Consider the following 19,265-nt stretch of genomic DNA (forward strand, 5'->3'; position numbering starts at 1 on the left):
ATATATGCCAAGTGTTTGCTCTTATGTCTGAATGTTTTTTTCTTCAAGTCATCACTACCGCTATCAGTGCAATCGTCGGTTGTGTCGACCAGCTGCTTGGCTCCACCAATTAGAAGCAAACATATTTTTTTGTCAGAAAAATATGGATTTATCCCTCAATAATATTATTACACTATGCTAATACAAACCCAAATACACTGTTTGGAACCTGGCGCAGCCAAGAAGTGATGCTACCTCCAGAACGACCAATATTAGCTAGACTATGAGCAACACTATTTTCATTACGATCAAATTGTCAATGGAACATACCCATGCAGATCGAGGAGCTTCTGCGTCTCCACACTAAGATGTCCATAACAGAACAAACATATGCTTCTTAACGCCGGTTGCTCTTTTGCTTGTGAGCTTTTGGAGGCTCCCTACGACATCGATCTAGATGATCAAGAAGAATTTAGGTAAGCCATCTCAGGTTCTTTCATAAAACTAAAAGTAATTCCACCACCTGTAACTTGGGTAGGGCACATACAATGCGGGCACAAGGCAATTGTCGCATTGTTTCTGCTCTTTTCCTGACGTCCACAAATAACCTAGAGTCGGATACTAAAAAACAAATACAGAATGTAGTTGCTAGCCCCAGATGGCCGTGCATGTTAATTTGCCTAGGATTCTAAACACTCTTGAATTGTTGCCCGTCTTAGAGTGACATTTTTAATCTTGTCGTATGATGGTCATTAGCTATTAATAATATCTATGTGTGGTCACTAATTCCACATGAGCTTGCTAGGCAATGATAGCCTACATTAATAGTGTGTTATGTGCTAGATCAGCTCATCATTTTGGGATTGTTCACATTTTTGTGCATTGTGATCACCTAGACATCACAACTACTGCGGGCAAGTGTGGGGAACAGGATAAACGACAAAATGGTTGGGGTGTGTGATATTGATTTTCACCTGTTGCAATGCACGGGCGTGTTTGCTAGTCTTTTCTTATATGGGTATATTTGGGATGCCGAGTGAGGGTAAATGTACGCACACAAGTATACTATACAATATGTGTATAAATTATAGGGCAACTCTAACACGGTTCATCAGTTCGGACACATCAAACATCTAAAGGCAGGACGTGTCCGCGGACAACGGTACCGGAGCCGGCTATCCAACTCAGTGCAACAAATGCCTGCCCCGCGTCCAGCCTCCTCTCTTTCATATGCATATGTTGATCAATAACAATTTAGCATATGTATAAAAAGTACAAATATATGCAATAACAACCCAAAAGAAACGGATTTCAATAATTTTTTACTTCCAACCCATCCCAAAAGATGGTAGTCCGGTTGTCCGTGCAAAAGATGTCAATTTTTGCCTCCCAATCTGAGTGTTCGTGCCAAAGTATTCGCTCTTCGGCCGGCTCTTCCGAAGCTTCCACTTAGCGCTTGAACATGCTAGCACGATCACGACACGCTGCACAATGTTTGCCCATCGGGATCCAAGTCTGACATCTTTATGGTCAACATCTTGGCATCGACCTTCTCTTGAAGCTTGATCTTCTTGTCTCGCGCCACCATGAACTTGTCAAACCTCTCAGTTTTATTTTCCTCCTTCGCATCATTACACTTGACGCATGCCTCCTCCTTCCTCGTCATGATGTCCTCAGACCTCTCCATCATCTTGATTGTCGCCCCTTCCCGCTTCTCCTCCTCTTCCCACTTCCTTTATTGGTTCCTAGTCACCCTTTTGGTGGGAATAAGACCTCGTTTTGTTGGATCACCATCTTGATTTTCATTGGTGATGACGATGGTCTTGACGGAATTGGTAACGATGTTGAGCCACTTGGGGTGCACATTCAACGTCAACCAATAATGCATGAAGAGGAAGTGTTTCTTCTTCGTTCTAAAGAATAATGTTCATGCACAAATGGCCTAGGAAAAAAGACATGATCAACAAGTTGTGTATCCGACCAAGTCCAACACATGTTGTATATCCAGCCAAATGATCAGCACATAGAGCATAACCAGTCAAAGTCAACACATGGTGCATATCCGGCCAAATAATCAGCACATAGACCAACAAAAACCTTACGAGCTGGAAGAGTGCCATGCCACTTGGCCACGGGATTTGAAATTATTTGTAGAAACCACAATACTGCTTGTGGCATTTTGAATTGTGTACCATTAGTAAGTGAGCGACTTTGAATTGCACTGACAGTTTTTCTCCTTGCCATATGGATCATATTGTTTTCTTGAAACTTGGAAATATCTTTTTTTAATCATTTGACATAAAGTCCTCCAATGCACCCGTCCACCAAAACTTTTCTCTCCTAGCCCCCCCTCGTCCTACCTCACCACTCTCTCACTGCCTGTGAAAATAATTGGCATGAGATAATTTAAATAGATAACACATGTCACATCTTCAACTTAGACGTAAAGATCATACCAGTTTGGAGTTGTGATAATTTTCCTATAAACTTCACATGTTTCATCAAATTGAGTGGCAACAAAAATCTTTCCAATCGAGCAAGCTGCAATGGCTGTTTTGAGGGGGCAATGGATATATTTGATTAGTTGTGCTCCACGGGTAAAATGACCCATTGGACCCACATGTCAATGTCCATATTATAATTTTTTAAATGTGTAACCTTGGAATTGTGTCCCACATGTCATAGTTTTCACTTATATTTTGATGGATAAAGTAAGGAGGGTTCAGGTATTAACCGGCGCACTGGCGTGGGCAGCAGGATGTACAGGGACGAAGTGAATAGCCCAAGAAAGAACATGAACAACACTAGGGGTGGTGCTTCAGGACAGACAGATCTGCGACATGAGCTTGAGCAGAGGAGGGAAAAGGACAGGATGACGCAAGCAATTCTTTTAAGAACCGAGGTGAGCATGGATACTATGAAAGAAATTCATATGTGAGCCACCAGTACAAGGCCCGAGGTGATCAGGATACTTGGAAGGACATTCCGGCTAGTTCAGGGGCACAAGGCTCCAGAGAAAGGAAGCAAGGAGTATGTTAGAAACCGCAATCGAACCACACCTCAACCAGCCTCAGGATCAATACAGGTCAGAGAATGAGAACAGGAAACGGAGGCCAAAGCAACTATGGATAGCAAATGATGACCCGGATAGGCAGACTTCTAATGATGCTTTCATTCGTGACACTCGACGGAAGACGTCTTTGGTGTTTGATCGCATCTCGATTAACGATGTTAAATCAGCGGACCCTGCGAGGTAGGGCCGCCGGTCACAATGAATCTGCTTGCCTGGAACTGTCGAGGACTGGGGTTGGACTGGACAATTGGCTAATTACGGGACCTGATAAGGTCCTACAACCAAACGGTAGTATTTCTTTGTGAAACTAAAAAAAAGCACGAGCAATGGAGAGGTTGAAGTGGAGCTTGGGATTTAGGAGTGGTGTGGCCGTAGACTGTGAAGGACAAAGTGGTGGTCTAGCTCTGTGGTGGAGAGAGCATGTACAAGTAAGGGTGCGTCTGTGGTGCCAATATTTTCTACATGCAGAGGTAGTGAGGAGAAAACCTGCACAATCACTAGGTTCTACAGGGAGCCTCGCACGGAACTCTGCAAAAAATCATGGGATGCGATACAGTATTTACGCGCACAGGACAACCTACCATGGATATGTATGGGGGACTATAACGAGGCTCTCTTCCAAACAGACCAACTTGGTGGCAACCCGAGGAGTTTTTCCCGAATGGAGGATTTCCAAGACTGTCTCGCCAACTGTGGCCTTGCAGAGTTGGGGTTTTCAGGCTACCCATATACGCGGGACAATAAGAGAGAACGACACGAAAATATTCAGGTGTGCCTCGACCGAGCCACATGCAATGAAGGCTTCTTGGAGCTGTTCTCGGAGACATCAGTGGAGTACTTACTCACCGAGGAGTCGGACCATCAGGCAGTACTGGTTCTTGCGATGGAGACAGCTCCATGCCGTGACCGGGGAAGTGTTAGGCGGTTTCGGTATGAAGAGGCTTGGACCCGGGATGATCAGTATGATGTGATGATTGAAGAGGCCTGGGGAGCTGCTGCAACAGGTGAACAAGGACTAGAGGCTGTTTGTCAAGGGTTGGCCACGTTGTCTAGTTCCATGCAAAGGTGGGCATGTGATGTTTTTGGCTCTATCCGAAGGAAAATAACGACATTGAAGGCCCAGTTGCTTGATGCTAAAACTCGGGCTGTCTCGACCGGGTACTCACAGGAGGTACGGTAGATTGAAGAACGGCTCAGAGACATTTATGAGAGGGAGGAAATCATGTATAGGCAGCGGTCACATGTGGATTGGTTATGCGCAGGTGATCAGAACACTAAGTATTTTTAGAACAGGGCATCCCATCGAAAACGAAAAATATGGTCAAGGCTTTGCGCAAGGAGGATGGTACGAAGTGTACCGTGGATGAAGAGATGCGTGATATGGGAGCCATCTTTTATGAGAACTTGTTTACTTCTGAAGGGTTGGTAGGTGCAAATGTTCTGTTATATAATATTTCCAAGGTTGTTGATGATGAGATGAATGTGGCGCTTATAGCTCCTATTGTTGACAAAGAAATTGAGGTTGCATTGTTCCAAATGGGGCCGACTAAAGCACGGGGGACAGACGGGCTACCCGCGTTATTTTACCAATGACACTGGTCGCTGGTACGGGAGGATGTATGTCAGGCTGTACGTGATTTCTTTAAATGGGGTTGCAACGCCTGATGCTTTCAACACCATTGTTATTGTGATAATTCCCAAGGTCAACTCACCGGAGTTGTTGACCCAGTTCTGATCGGTTAGCCTCTGTAGTGTCCTATACAAGATAGCTATGAAGGTCTTGACAGATAGGCTTAAGAGCATCCTTCCTATCCTTATCTTTGAGGAGCAAAGTGTTTTTGTCCTTGGGCGACTCATAACTGAAAATGTTCTGGTGGCGTATGAATGTGTTTACACAATCCGCACTAGAAAGAGAAAGAAACCATTATGTGCGGTGAAGCTTGATATGATGAAAGCATATGACAGAGTCGAGTGGATTTTCTTGGAATAGAGATGATGGAGCAGTTTGGTTTTGCACCGGCATGGATTTCGATGATCATGAGGTGTGTGACATCTGCAAAATTTTGTGTTAAACTAAATGGTGGATGCTCTAGGGGTTTCTCCCCATCTTGAGGACTATGGCAGGGTGACCCTCTATCTCCCTATTTGTTTCTATTCTGTGTTGAGGTGTTTTCTGCGCTTTTAAAGAAGGCTCAAAGTGATAAAATAACCAAGGGTGTGTCTTTTGGGAGCACTGGCCCCCATGTAACACATCTACTTTTTGTGGATGACAATATCGCTTTTCTGGAGGGCACTTGTGATAACATGGAGGTGTCAAAACATATTTTAGAGAAATATGAGGGAGCTTCGGGTCAGAGAGTTAACTTACAAAAACCCTCTATCTTCTTTGGGAAAGGGTGCTTGGAAGAGAACAAGGCTGAACTCAGAAACGCCCTAGGGGTTAATTCCGAGGCCCTGAGCAAGAGATACTTGGGACTCCCAACACTGGTTGGAAGGTCCAAAGATGGAACTTTTAAATATGTCACGAAAAGCTCTAAAGGTAAAGTGAGTGGATGAAAGGGTCAAGGGCTCTCTAAAGCAGCACGTGAATTCCTTATAAAATTTGGTCTTCAAACTGTGCCTACCTTCACCATGAGTTGTTTTCATCCCACAAAGAAAATGTATCGGAACCTAACTTCGATCACTTCGAAATTCTGGTGGGGTGCAATGAATGGTGAAAGGAAAGTGCACTGGATTTCCTGGGAGAAACTGTGTGCATCAAAGCAAAGTGGCGGTCTAGGGTTTCGCGACCCTGAAGCTTTTAACCAACCTCTTCTCGCAAAGCAAGCTTGGCGTATTCTGCATGTACGTACATCTCTGTGTGCAAGGGTGCTTAAGGCAAGCTATTTCCAGGATAACTCAATCATGACAGCCACGTGCCCATCAGCGGGGTCATACACTTTCAGAAGTATTTTACATGGTAGAGATCTACTGAGAGAAGGGGTGATATTGCGAATTGGGGATGGTTCCAGAATTAGTATGCACCATGATCAGTGGATCCCCCAGTCGAGAAGTCTCAAGCCCCTAGGACAAGCGTACATGCATGGGATAACTAGAGTGGCGAACTTGTTGGACTTTGATGGTACGAGTTGGGACATTCAAAAAGTGGACGATATGCTTGTTCGGATGTTGTAGACATCAAGCAGATTACTGTTGGAGGGCCCGGTGTTGATGTTTTTCTCGCATGGAATTTTACTAAGAATGGGGAGTTTACTGTCAGGTTAGTGTACCATTTGAGAATTGCTTTGAACAAGGTGAGGACCAGACAGCCGACCTCAACAAGGTGAGAATGGCTTTGTTCAGTTCATTTGCATAATACCTACATGGGTCTTTGGGACACTGATGACCCAAAAGTATATGGGGTCAATTGTAGCCTTTTCTATAAGTAAGAGTGTCGAACCCAACGAGGAGCAGAAGGAAATGACAAGTGGTTTTCAGCAAGGTAATGTTTGCAAGTGCTAAAATTGTAAGTAGCAGAGTAGTTTGATAGCAAGATAATTTGAGGCAAAGGACAGGCCAAAACGGTCTCTTATGATAAGCAAAGTGTTCTTGAGGGTACACGGGAATTTCATCTAGTCACTTTCATCATGTTGGCTTAATTCGTGTTCGCTACTTTGATAATTTGATATGTGGGTGGACCGGTGCTTAGGTGTTGTCCTTACTGGAATAAACCTCCTACTTATGATTAACCCCCTCGCAAGCATCCGCAACTACGATAAAAGTATTAAGAATAAATTCTAACCATAGCATTAAACTTTTGGATCCAATCGACCCCTTACGGAATAGCGCATAAACTAGGGTTTAAGCTTCTGTCAGTCCCACAACCCATCATCTAATAACTACTCCACAATGCATTCCCTTAGGCCCAAATATGGTGAAGTGTCATGTAGTCGACGTTCGCATGACACCACTAAGGGAATCACAACATACATATCATCAAAATATCGAACTTTCACATGATTACTTGCAACATGATTTCTCTCGTGACCTCAAAAACAAAAGTAACTACTCACAAATGATAATCATGCTCAAGATCGGAGGGGTATTAAATAGCATAATTGATCTGAACATATAATTTTCCACCAAATAAACAATATAGTAACCAACTACAAAATGTAATCAACACTACTAGTCACCCACAAGCACCAATCTATAGTTCTGGTACACAGATTGAACACAAGAGATGAACTAACGTTTGAGAGGAGTTGGTGTTGTTGAAGATGTTGATGAAGATAGCCCTCCCCAAGATGGGAGAGTTGTTGGTGATGATTATGACGATGATTTCCCCCTCCGGGAGGGAAGTTCCCCGGGCGGAATCGCTCCAACGGAGGGCAAAAGTGCTCCTACCCAGGTTCCGCCTCGAGACAGCGGCGCTTCGTCCCAAAAGTCCTCTCTTTATTTTTTTTCTAGGTCAAAATGACTTATATACCAGAAGAGGGGCACCGGAGGTGGGCCTGGGTGAGCACAACCCACCAGGGCGTGCCTGGGCTCCCTGGCATGCCCAGGTGGGTTGTGACCACCTGGTGGGTCCCCTCTGGTACTTATTTGCTCCAATATTCCTCAAATATTACATAAAAAATCCTCATAAAGTTGCAGGTCATTTGGAGCTGTGCAAAATAGGTAGCCTGACATAGCTTTTCAGTCCAGATTTCCAGCTGCCAGAATTCTCCCCCTTTGTGTATGCCTTGCATATTATGAGTGGAAAGGCATTAGAATTACTCCAAAAAGCATTATTATGCATTAAAACAACATAAATAACTGTAGGTAAACATGATGCAAAATGGACGTATCAACTCCCCCAAGTGTAGACCTCGCTTGTCCTCAAACGAAAACCGAAATTGAAAAACATGTCCACATGCTTAGAGAGAGTGGTGTCGATAAAAACAAAAATACGGACATAGTAGCATCATGTAACTTATTATAACAACAACAAACTTTAACATAAAACTTTTATCATAGAACTTTTATCATAGACTTCTCATGAGCAAGTGACAATTCTTCACAACATCGAAGTACAAAGCATAAACTCTATTGGAAACTAACAAAGTATGTTCTCGGCCAACTTTACAACTACAATTCATCATTTTTTCAGGAAGGGTCACGTATCAGAGCCTTTGGGCAAGTCCACATACTCAACCATCATTTGGTCTTCTATGATTGCTAACACTCACCTCGTACACGTGAGCAAAACGTTTCAACCGGACAGATAGAAAGATAGGGGCTTATAGTTTCGCCTCCCAACGCATTCACCTCAAGGGTGGTGTCAACAATAATAACTCATGCTACCCATATTCAACTGGATATATGTGCCTAGATATTTTCTCACCACATGATTTCTGCCAAAGGAGAAATAAAAAGGAATAGAGAGAAGAACTTTGACTCTTGCATGAAAGTAAATACATGAAAGTAAAAGATAGGCCCTTCGCGGAGGGAAGCATAGGTTGCCATGCGCTTTTTGTTTGTATGATGACAACCTTTATTATGCAGTCTGTCGCTTTTATTCTTTGCCATCACAAGTTCGTACAACACTCAATTTTCCCTTACACTAAATGATCTTACATTTTTGAAGCAATTTTTATTTCCCTTTTTGCACCGATGACAACTTACTTGAAGGATCTTACTCAATTCATAGGTAGGTATGGTGGACTCTGAAGCAAGATTTGGGTTTTAAGGGTTTTGGATGCAGAAGTAGTATCTCTACTTAGTGTGGAATTTTTGGCTAGCAAAGATAGGGGCAAGGACCACATGTTGAAGGATCTATGACAATATAACTTCTATGAGAATATGAACAAACATAAATCATTACGTTGCCTTCCTTGTCCAACGTCAACAATTTTTGCATATAATATTTTGATGGGTGCTCACAATCACAAAAGATTTGTAGGATAGTGTATTTTCATGTGAATCTTCTCTTCCCTTATTAATTCTTTCATGAGTTGCATCATTGACCAATGCTATGTTTGTAAATCTAAAATAAATTTTCTACTTATAATTTTCCTTGTGTAGTGTCATCACTTATCATAAGATTAGAATATGGTCTTTTTCATTTATTTCCTTTCTTTTTATTGAAACAAGAAACACTACTACAGGATGCTGCTAACGCGATACTACGATCAGAGACCCTTCAAGAAACTATGTGCGATGCAATAATCACAAACGGTGGTGTAAGAAAACCGTCAAAAATGTGCAAAACATTTGCGACGATGGTTGCATCAAACACGGTTCAGATTTTAGTTGTGTGTGCGATGCACGACATACGGTTCAGTTCAATGAACTGTTTGCGATGAGGAAGAAGAACGGAAACGGGCAGACAGATAAAGGCGTGTGAGATATACGCCATACCTTTCAATTGAATTAATTGTTTGTGATGAGGCGGAACAACAGAAACGGACAGCTAGATAAAGGTGTGTGTGATTGAGGGCATAAGCTTCAGAAGGATTAACTATTTGCGATCGGGCAACAGAACAGAAACGGTCAGCCAGATCAAAGGTGTGTGAAATTGATGGCATACACTTCACACAGATGAACTGTTTGCGATTAGCCACAACAAACAGAAATAGTTAGACAGATCAACCTGTGTGCGCTAGACGGACACACATTCTAAATAAAAGAAGCGTGCGCGATGGTAATAACGACCGCGCATGGTTCTTGCAACAAGACGTGTGCTGACATTGCCTATTGTAGTGCACCAAATGCCACATACGCGACCAAGAAAGCGTGCCCACGTTACGCCGTCCGGGAATAGTGCCGCACTTAGAAACTATAAAACCAGCAATAAATTTTGAGCTTGCGTCCTGTCACCTTCTAAATTGCAAACCTATTCACACCGATCAAAACCAAAACGGTTTCCCACTTAGGAGCGTATTAGTACTCGGTTATAAATATTGTACTATGCCAAGATGACTGCACATTCCTTACTCAACTCCTCATCCACAAAAGCAAACAAGTCATTCAACATCGTTCTCTTGCATCTGCCATGGCCAGATTGAGTTCTCGGTCAAGAGATTACCACCACGGAGAGGTGAGCATGGAAGAAGAAGCACGAGAGATGTCCCTCTTAGCCGCAAAAGAAGCCGACATGTCCCGCCGCGCCGTCGAAGCAGCACGGAGGTCCCGCCGCACTGTCGATGTAGCAGACTGGTCCTGTCACCGCGAAAGTAGCAGATATGTCCTGCCGCGCCACGAATGCAGCAGAGATGTCCTCCCGTGCCGCAGCGCCCTAGAAAAATCTCTCGCGGGTAGGCGAGGACACTTATAGGTGCATGCATGCGATCGTCCATAGCCAGATGGATCAGATCTCCGGTTGGATGAAGCTGCAGGACGAGTTGGATGCCTCGTTTGAACAACTCCGGGCCGATCACGACCTCCTGAGGGCGAAGATCGCCAGAAGGGCAGAGCAGGCGGAGGAGACCGCTGCCTTGTTGAAGAGGATGGGTGTCATCGTCAAGAAACTTGTGGACGAGAATGCCATGCTCCGCATCGAGCGTGAAAGGCTGGTGGAGGAATCTGCGGTTGCTTCCGAGAAGCGAAGGACATGAAACTGATGAAAGAGATCATCGCCGCTCGCGGCAGAACTAATCTCCGTGACCTGCAGCGCATCAAGAAAGAAGAGATCTGCAAGCCAAATCATTGTATGCGTCTTCCTTCTTCTTTTGCCCTTGTGTATTTCAGGCGTAGCCGCATGTGGCTTTTTTAGTTATCTTCCTAGATATGTAAGACAATTATTATCCACTGTCATCGTCCTTATATTCATCATGCTTGCAATCAGTCGTAGTCGATGTTATATAGGTCCATCGGATCTTACATCAAGATCCATGCAAAACTTTCTTTTCAGATTTTCACTTTTCTCTCTTAAATCTCAGTCCAGTGAGACATAGCCACGCTGTGAAACAGGGGCTCGGACACCATTAATGGAGACGTTGGGAGGGATGTGCGTAGCGGATAGAGGTCAAAGGGCTCTCCTCCCGATGAACACGCGTAGGGGTCTGATCGCACGCCACCTCCAAGCCAATAAAAAAGGGACACGTGGCGGCACGTAATTGGTAAGCAGAACACCCACAGTTTCAATAATAGTTGTGTTTCTGATTTGTAACGTGACAACACTTGTTCCAAAATGACTTTGTTAATTTTTAATGTGTGCGCCTTCGCAAATCGAACAGAAAAATTACCACAGCATGTTGGTGCCATGTCATGACACCATGCCAAGTTTCATGATTTTCAGGCGTGTTTCAGATTTACAGGATTTAAAAATGAAGTTTCTCAATCTTTCCGGCTGAGCCACGACGCCCAGATGTTTGAATTTCATTCTCATTTCTTGCATGGGACCTACAAATTCACCCAAGGACACACATGTGATTTTTTAACCAACTTTGGTGCACTGGAGCATGTGCTTGTAGTTCAAATTTGAATTATGCACATTAAATGCCAGAAATTCAATTAATGTAAAAAAAGGGCCAAACGAACCCGGAATAATTTCAAAATTTAGCACGATACTTCTATTTGGTCTAATCTTCCTGTGTAAACAAATTAAGGCGGGAGAAGGCAGTGTACGTATGTTGTTTCGCACACGGAGGTGACACGTTCCCTCTCGGAACCATGAGCCTTCTTGAGAGAACTCCGGTTTGCAAGAGGCTTATACCAAAGCTTGTCCCAATTCAGCCAAAAAAATTACCGCAACATGTCGGTGCCATGTCATGACACCATGCCAAATTTCATTATTTTCACGTGTGTTTTGGATTTACATGAATTAAAAAACCAAGTTTCTCAATCTTTTCGGCCGAGCCACGACGCCCAGATATTTGAATTTCATTCTCATTTTTTGCATGGGACCTAGAAATTCACCCAAGGACACACATGTGATTTTTCAACCAACTTTGGTGCACTGGAGCATGTGCTTGTAGTTCAAATTTAAATTGTGCACATTAAATTCCCAAAAATTCAATCAATGTATAAAAAAGGCCAAATGAACCCGGAATCATTCCAAAATTTAGCATGATAGTTGGTCTAATCTTCCTGTGTAAACAAATTAAGGCGGGAGAAGGCAGTGTACGTATGTCGTTTCGCACACGGAGGTGACATGTTCCCTCTCGGAACCACGAGCCTTCTTGAGAGAAGCTCCGGTTTGCAAGAAGCGTATACCAAAGCTTGTCCCAATTCGGCCAAAAAAATTACCGCAGCATGTTGGTGCCATGTCATGACACCATGCCAAGTTTCATGATTTTCAGACGTGTTTTGGATTTACATGAATTAAAAAACCAAGTTTCTCAATCTTTCCGGCCGAGCCACAACGCCCAGATGTTTGAATTTCATTCCCATTTCTTTCATGGGACCTAGAAATTCACCCAAGGACACACATGTGATTTTTCAACCAACTTTGGTGCATTGGAGTATGTTCTTGTAGTTCAAATTTGAATTATGCATATTAAATGACTAGATATTCAATTAATGTGTAAGAAAGTCCAAACAAACCCGGAATAATTCCAAATTTTAACAGGGCACTCATATAATTCTATGTTGCCTCTGTAAAAAAATAAGGGGGGAAGGCAACGTATATCATTTCGAACACAAAGGTGACACGCCCCCCCGGGGAACCACGAGTCTTCTCGAGAGAAGCTCCGGTTTGCAAGAAGCTTATACAAAAAACTCTTCCAAATGCGGGCAACTTTTTTACCACAACATGTTGGTGCCATGACATGACACCATGCCAAGTTTCATGATTTTCAGGCGAGTTTTGAATTTCCAGGAATTTCAAAACCAAGTTTCTTAATGTTCCCGACCGAGCCATGACGCCCAGATGTTTGAATTTCATTCTCATTTCTTGCATGGGACCTATAAATTCACCCAAAGACACACATGTGATTTTTCAACAAACTTTGGCGCACTGGAGCATGTGCTTGTAGTTCAAATTTGAATTATGCACATTAAATGCCGAGAAACTCAATTAATGTGTAAGAAAGTCCAAACAAACCCGGAATAATTCCAAATTTTAACATGACCCTCATGTAATTGCATGTTCACTGTACATAAATGTTCTAGCAATTCAAACACCGTCCTTTCCCTCCGTAACACCATTTTGTCTTCCAAAACATAATGAAAAAATCAGGTAGACCACAAACAATTTACTAGAAAGAATTGTGTGGGATGTGATATAAAATATCTTGGCGCACAGTCTTGTCTGGCTTACGCAGGAAGCTTCGTCGTCTATAGTCCACCGCCCCCGCTTGAACCACATTTGCGCGCCAGTTTCTCGCGGCACCGAGCGAATTTTTTTTGCCATCTTAGAAATATCTATCTCCCCGCCCCCTCCCTCCCACAAAAAGGCACATTTCCACTATTCCTCCTTGCTTTCCAAGTTCAAACCTTCACTGCTGCTTACTGGCAGCTCAGCCTCCTCGGCGGCAACCCTTCTTCTTGCAGTGCCGCCTCCTCACCGGCTACCCTTCTTTTTGCAGCGCCGCCTCCTCGCCGGCGACCCTTCTTCTTGCAGCGCCGCCTCCTCGCCGGCGCCCCTTCTTGCAGCGCCGCCTCCTCGCCAGTGACCCTTATTATTGCGATGCGGCCTCCTCGCCGCCGACCCTTCTTCTTGTTGCGCGGCCTCATCGATATGGTCAGGTAATCCACACCCCACCCACACCATCCTCCTCCTTTCCCGTCCCACATGCACCGACCGACGGCGCGAACACCTTTCGCCGAAATCACTGCCCCCCTCCTCCAATTAAGTGCCACCCACATCCATTTTGCATGCAGTATAACATGGAGCTCAGTAGCATCTGGCCACGGAGAAGCAAATCGCGGCCACACGCGCGCACGAGGTCGCTATGGCTGCCATGCGTGCCGACCGCCAGATCTTGGAGGAGTACCTTGTCTTCGAGGCCACCGTCGACACCGCCACGTAGTTGGTTACTTTAAAATAAAGTTTGTGCTGTTTTCTTAAGGCCACCGCCAATGCGTGCCAGTGATTTGTCCTTCGTAATGTTAATATGCAATCTGATGTTCAGTTTCCAGTTTGGTCCTCTGAAATGTAATGTTCAGTTAACACTTTGGTCCACTGAAATGTAATGTTCAGTTAATAGTTTGGTCCAACAATTACTACATTTCGTAGTAGTGTTCTCAAGCATTCTTTGTTTTGTTAACTGTCTTATCTTCTAGTACATGTTTCTTCCAGTACATGTTTCTATTCTGCAATGTCGTGCTTAGTTAACTATTTTGGTTCATTTGGTTGTTGTCCATTTAGCTGTTTGGTTCAGTTCCGCAATTTGATTTTCATTTGTTGTGGGTACAATTTTGTATTGTTACGCATGTGAAATAAATCGAATTTGGCTTTACTCAATACATATTCTACTAATAGTATGACAACTCTCAGTTAACCTGATCACGATCTTCCTTATGTGTGTTGCAGGGAAACAATGAGAGACACTGCGGTTTACCATCGAGGTTTGTTCAAGCATGGTCCTTTGGCTAATAGCACGTTATTGTGCAGTTGCAGGAATCATTCTAATATTTAGGTTTCTTACAATTTGGACTTGCACATGTAGGTCCTGCTATCAGAGGCTTAGACCCACTGTTCGACCCATTTTGCATATGGGGAAATGAGATGTCCAGGAATAGCAGTCAAGTTAAGAAACTCGGAAAGATTGTTAGGATGAAGAAACTTGCGAAGAGTAATAGCAAGATCTTTGTTTGCACAATGAAGAAGACATTAGTCAACTATAGGATGGTACTAACTCTTTTACCTTGTTTTTACCCCTTGCGCCATCAGTCAACTATAGGATGGTACTAATTCTTTTACCTTGTTTGCATATCTTTGTTTCCAGTAGTTTTCAAAGCAGTTCACTGATGATTACCTCTCAAACCACCTGCATGGTCAAGAGGCGAGGAAGGTATTCATTCAACACCCACGGTACAATATTGAAGTCTTGCTGAAGAGGACGAAGGTTGGAAGGGCAATTATCCATAGCCACTGTCCTAAAGTTGCAAGGACATTCAACATCACTGACGGCTCAACATTTGCCTTCCGCTTCTGCAGTTTCCAAGATGAGATCCATCTGTCTATTTACCATGTATGATGCTACTTCAAAGGTTTTTGATGTTGCATGTGAAACTTGGTGCTGTTGTGTAATGGCGGAACTAAGTGCCGAAGCTATCTGATATAATTCGATTATGAAATCCTGGTTGCCGTTATACGGATATGAAATATCGGGTGTGTTTTTATAAAAAATATCAATTTGATTATACATGTATTATCAATAATAGGCTAATTACCCTGCTTATTGGGGTTTTCTATTGCAAACGGTTACTCAGACATCACCGTGGGCGATGAACTCAAACAACACGCACGGTTTCTAGAAAGTAGGTGTGTTCGATTAACTAACAATCACACACGGCTTCTGCAGAGAACTGTTTGCGTTAGGCCACCTTGCACAAACGTTTCCACACAAAAAACTGTGTGTGATATACATACGAGTGGAAATGTTTTTCTAGGATTCACCGTGTGGAGTGTACATACGAACGAAAACAATTGGGTTTTGATGCCTCGCCTGATAGCACACGAACCAGCTTGTGTGCCAGGAGAGCCTATCCCCGACAGATTCTGGGTCGTGTGGGAAGGACCCCCCTATCGCCCACACTCACTTGGCAACGGTTCCAAGTGTCATCGCTGAAAGGGGTTAAAAACCATTTGTGTAGCACGTCGTTGTACCAGTGAAAGTAAAGAAAACAAGACTCAAACTAAATTTTATTATATATCTCGCACATGATTACACAGATAGATCACTAAGCAAACTCTTGAAAAGAAAGGATTGAACTAAACTTTTATTCATCTAAAGCAAAAGATAACCATGGATCGAACTAAGAAAGTTAAGGGCAAAAGATAGTGGAGATGATACGATGTTGGGGCACCTCCCCCAAGCTTGGCGAAAGCCAAGGGGAGTGCCCATACCCGATACTCAATTTTCTTTTGGTGATGAAAAAGGAGGTGGTGGTGATGAAGTAGAAGCGATCTTGTCCTCAGGTTTCCACGGCAGAGGCTCACCATCATAAGAGGAAGAGTGAGTCTCTGGGTCCTACAACTGGCAGCCAAACTCATACATTTAAACCTTGCCTCATATTCAAAGACTTGGTTTTGGAGGTCGTAGATCTGGCTCTGGAGGAAGTTTATTTGCTCGTTGAAGGAGAATACAATGTCCTTCATGGACTTGCCATCCACCTTGAGATCACGAGTGTAGTCCGTGATCATGAGGTGATTGACTTTGAGTCCACGCTCCACCATCCCCTTGCAGCGGAAGACGTCCTACTCCATCGCTTCAAGCCTGGATTCCACAGATCCAGTTCCCTTGGGGCCTTGCACATCGGGGATGTCAAGCACCCCATCGCGCATCTGGATATCTTGAGGGTGTTGCATCACCTCCCATAGATATGGGTTGATGACATTCTCTAAGAACTTGTCCTTGGAGGAGCTTGAAGCGGCCATGGTGGATTAGATCTGACAGAAAACAGAAGATTTTTCTGTGATACGGAGGTCAACAGGTTCCGGGGGTATATAAAGATTTTTTTCTTGGGGAACAAGCAGTCTGGAAAGTACCTGAGGTGGGCACAACTCACCGGGGCGCGCCTGGCTCGTGCTCACCAGGGTCACTTTCCCGGTAGTTTCTTATTTTCCTATTTTTTTAATATTCCAAAACTGACAAAAAATAGTTTATCGGATTATTTTGGAGTCCGTTTACTTATCGTATCACATACCTCCATTTTTTCACTATTCTGGAGTGTTCCGGAAGGTTTCTTTTATGTGTTCTTCCGGTGTCATAGTTTGGATAATGTTGCTTTCAACATTAATGGGCGTACCTGAGATATAATGTTTTATTCGTTGCCCATTAACAACCTTCGGGTTAGTACCTTCAGCATTATTTATTTTTATAGCTCCGGATCGATAAACCTCCTCGATAACATAGGGTCCTTCCCATTTGGAGAGGAGTTTTCCTGCAAAGAATCTGAAATGAGAGTTGTACAAAAGAACATATTCTCCAACCTTGAACTCATGCTTTTGGATTCTTTTGCCATGCCATCTTTTATATTTTTCTTTGAATAACTTTGCATTTTCATAAGCTTGGGTTCTCCATTCATCTAAAGAGCTAATATGAAATAACCTCTTTTCACCAGCAATTTTGAAATCATAATTGAGTTCTTTGATTGCCCAGTATGCTTTATGTTCTAACTCAAGAGGAAAATGACAAGCTTTTCCATAAACCATTTTTAGGGAGACATACCCATAGGGTTTTTTATATGTCGTCCTATAAGCCCAAAGTGCATCATCTAGTTTCTTAGACCTATTCTTCCGGGACCTATTGACAATCTTTTGTAAGATTAGTTTTATTTCTCTATTACTAAGTTCAACTTGACCACTAGACTGAGGATGATAAGGTGATGCAATTCTATGATTAACATTATACTTAGCAAGCATTTTACGGAAAGCACCAAGAATAAAGTGTGAACCACCATCAGTCATTAAATATCTAGGGACCCCAAACCTTGGGAAAATAACTTCCTTAAGCATTTTAATAGAGGTGTTGTTGTTGGAAATATGCCCTAGAGGCAATAATAAAAGGATTATTATTATATTTCCTTGTTCATGATAATTGTCTTTTATTCATGCTATAATTATATTATCCGGAAATCGTAATACACGTGTGAATGCTTAGACCAAATACGTCCCTAGTCAGCCTCTAGTTGACTAGGTCGTTGGTCAACAGATAGTCATGGTTTCCCGACTATGGACATTAGATGTCGTTGACAACGGGATCACATTATTAGGAGAATGATGTGATGGACAAGACCCAATCCTAAGCATAGCACAAGATCGTGCAGTTCGTTTTGCTAGAGCTTTTCCAATGTCAAGTATCTTTTCCTTAGACCATGAGATCGTGTAACTCCCGGATACCGTAGGAGTGCTTTGGGTGTACCAAACGTCACAACATAACTGGGTGACTATAAAGGTGCACTACAGGTATCTCCGAAAGTGTCTTTTGGGTTGACACGGATCGAGGCAGGGATTTGTCACTCCGTATTACGGAGAGGTATCACTGGGCCCACTCGGTAATGCATCATCATAATGAGCTCAAAGTGACCAAGTGTCTGGTCACGAGATCATGCATTACGGTACGAGTAAAGTGACTTGCCGGTAACGAGACTGAACGAGGTATTGGGATACCGACGATCGAGTCTCGGGCAAGTAACATACCGACTGACAAAGGGAATATTATACGGGGTTGCTTGAATCCTCGACATCGTGGTTCATCCGATGAAATCATCGAGGAGTATGTGGGAGCCAACATGGGTATCCAGATCCCGCTGTTGGTTATTGACCGGAGAGCCGTCTCGGTCATGTCTGCATGTCTCCCGAACCCGTAGGGTCTACACACTTAAGGTTCAGTGACGCTAGGGTTGTATGAATATGAGTATGCGGCAAACCGAATGTTGTTCGGAGTCCCGGATGAGATCTCAGAAATCACGAGGAGTTCCGGCATGGTCCCGAGGTAAAGAATTATATATAGGAAGTGTTGTTTCGGCCATCGGGAAAGTTTCGGGGTCACCCGGTATTGTACCGGGACCACCGGAAGGGTCCCGGGGGTCCACCGGGTGGGGCCACCAATCCTAGAGGGCCCCGTGGGCTGAAGTGGGAGGGGAACCAGCCCCTAGTGGGCTGGTGCGCCCCCCCTTGGGCCCCCTTGCGCCTAGGGTTGGAAACCCTAGGTGGGGGGTGGGGGCGCACCACTTGCCTTGGGGGGCACTCCACCCCCCTGGCCGCCGCCCCCTTGGGAGATTGCATCTCCCAGGGCTGGCGCCCCCCCTGGGGGCCTATATAAAGGAGGGTAGGGGGGAGGGCAGCCGCACCCTGTGCATTGGCGCCTCCCTCCCCCTGCTACACCTCGTCCTCCTCCCGCTGCAGCTTGGCGAAGCCCTGCCGGAGTTCTGCTGCATCCACCACCACGCTGTTGTGCTGCTGGATCATCATCAACCTCTCCTTCCCCCTTGTTGGATCAAGAAGGAGGATACGTCGTCCGTTCCGTACGTGTGCTGAACGCAGAGGTGCTGTCCGTTCAGCACTTGGTCATCGGTGATTTGAATCACGGCGAGTACGACTCCATCATCACCGTTCCCTTGAACGCTTCCGCATGTGATC

The sequence above is a fragment of the Triticum aestivum genome, chromosome 7B, assembly GCF_018294505.1.
Source record: "Triticum aestivum cultivar Chinese Spring chromosome 7B, IWGSC CS RefSeq v2.1, whole genome shotgun sequence".
NCBI classification, from domain to species: domain Eukaryota; kingdom Viridiplantae; phylum Streptophyta; class Magnoliopsida; order Poales; family Poaceae; genus Triticum; species Triticum aestivum.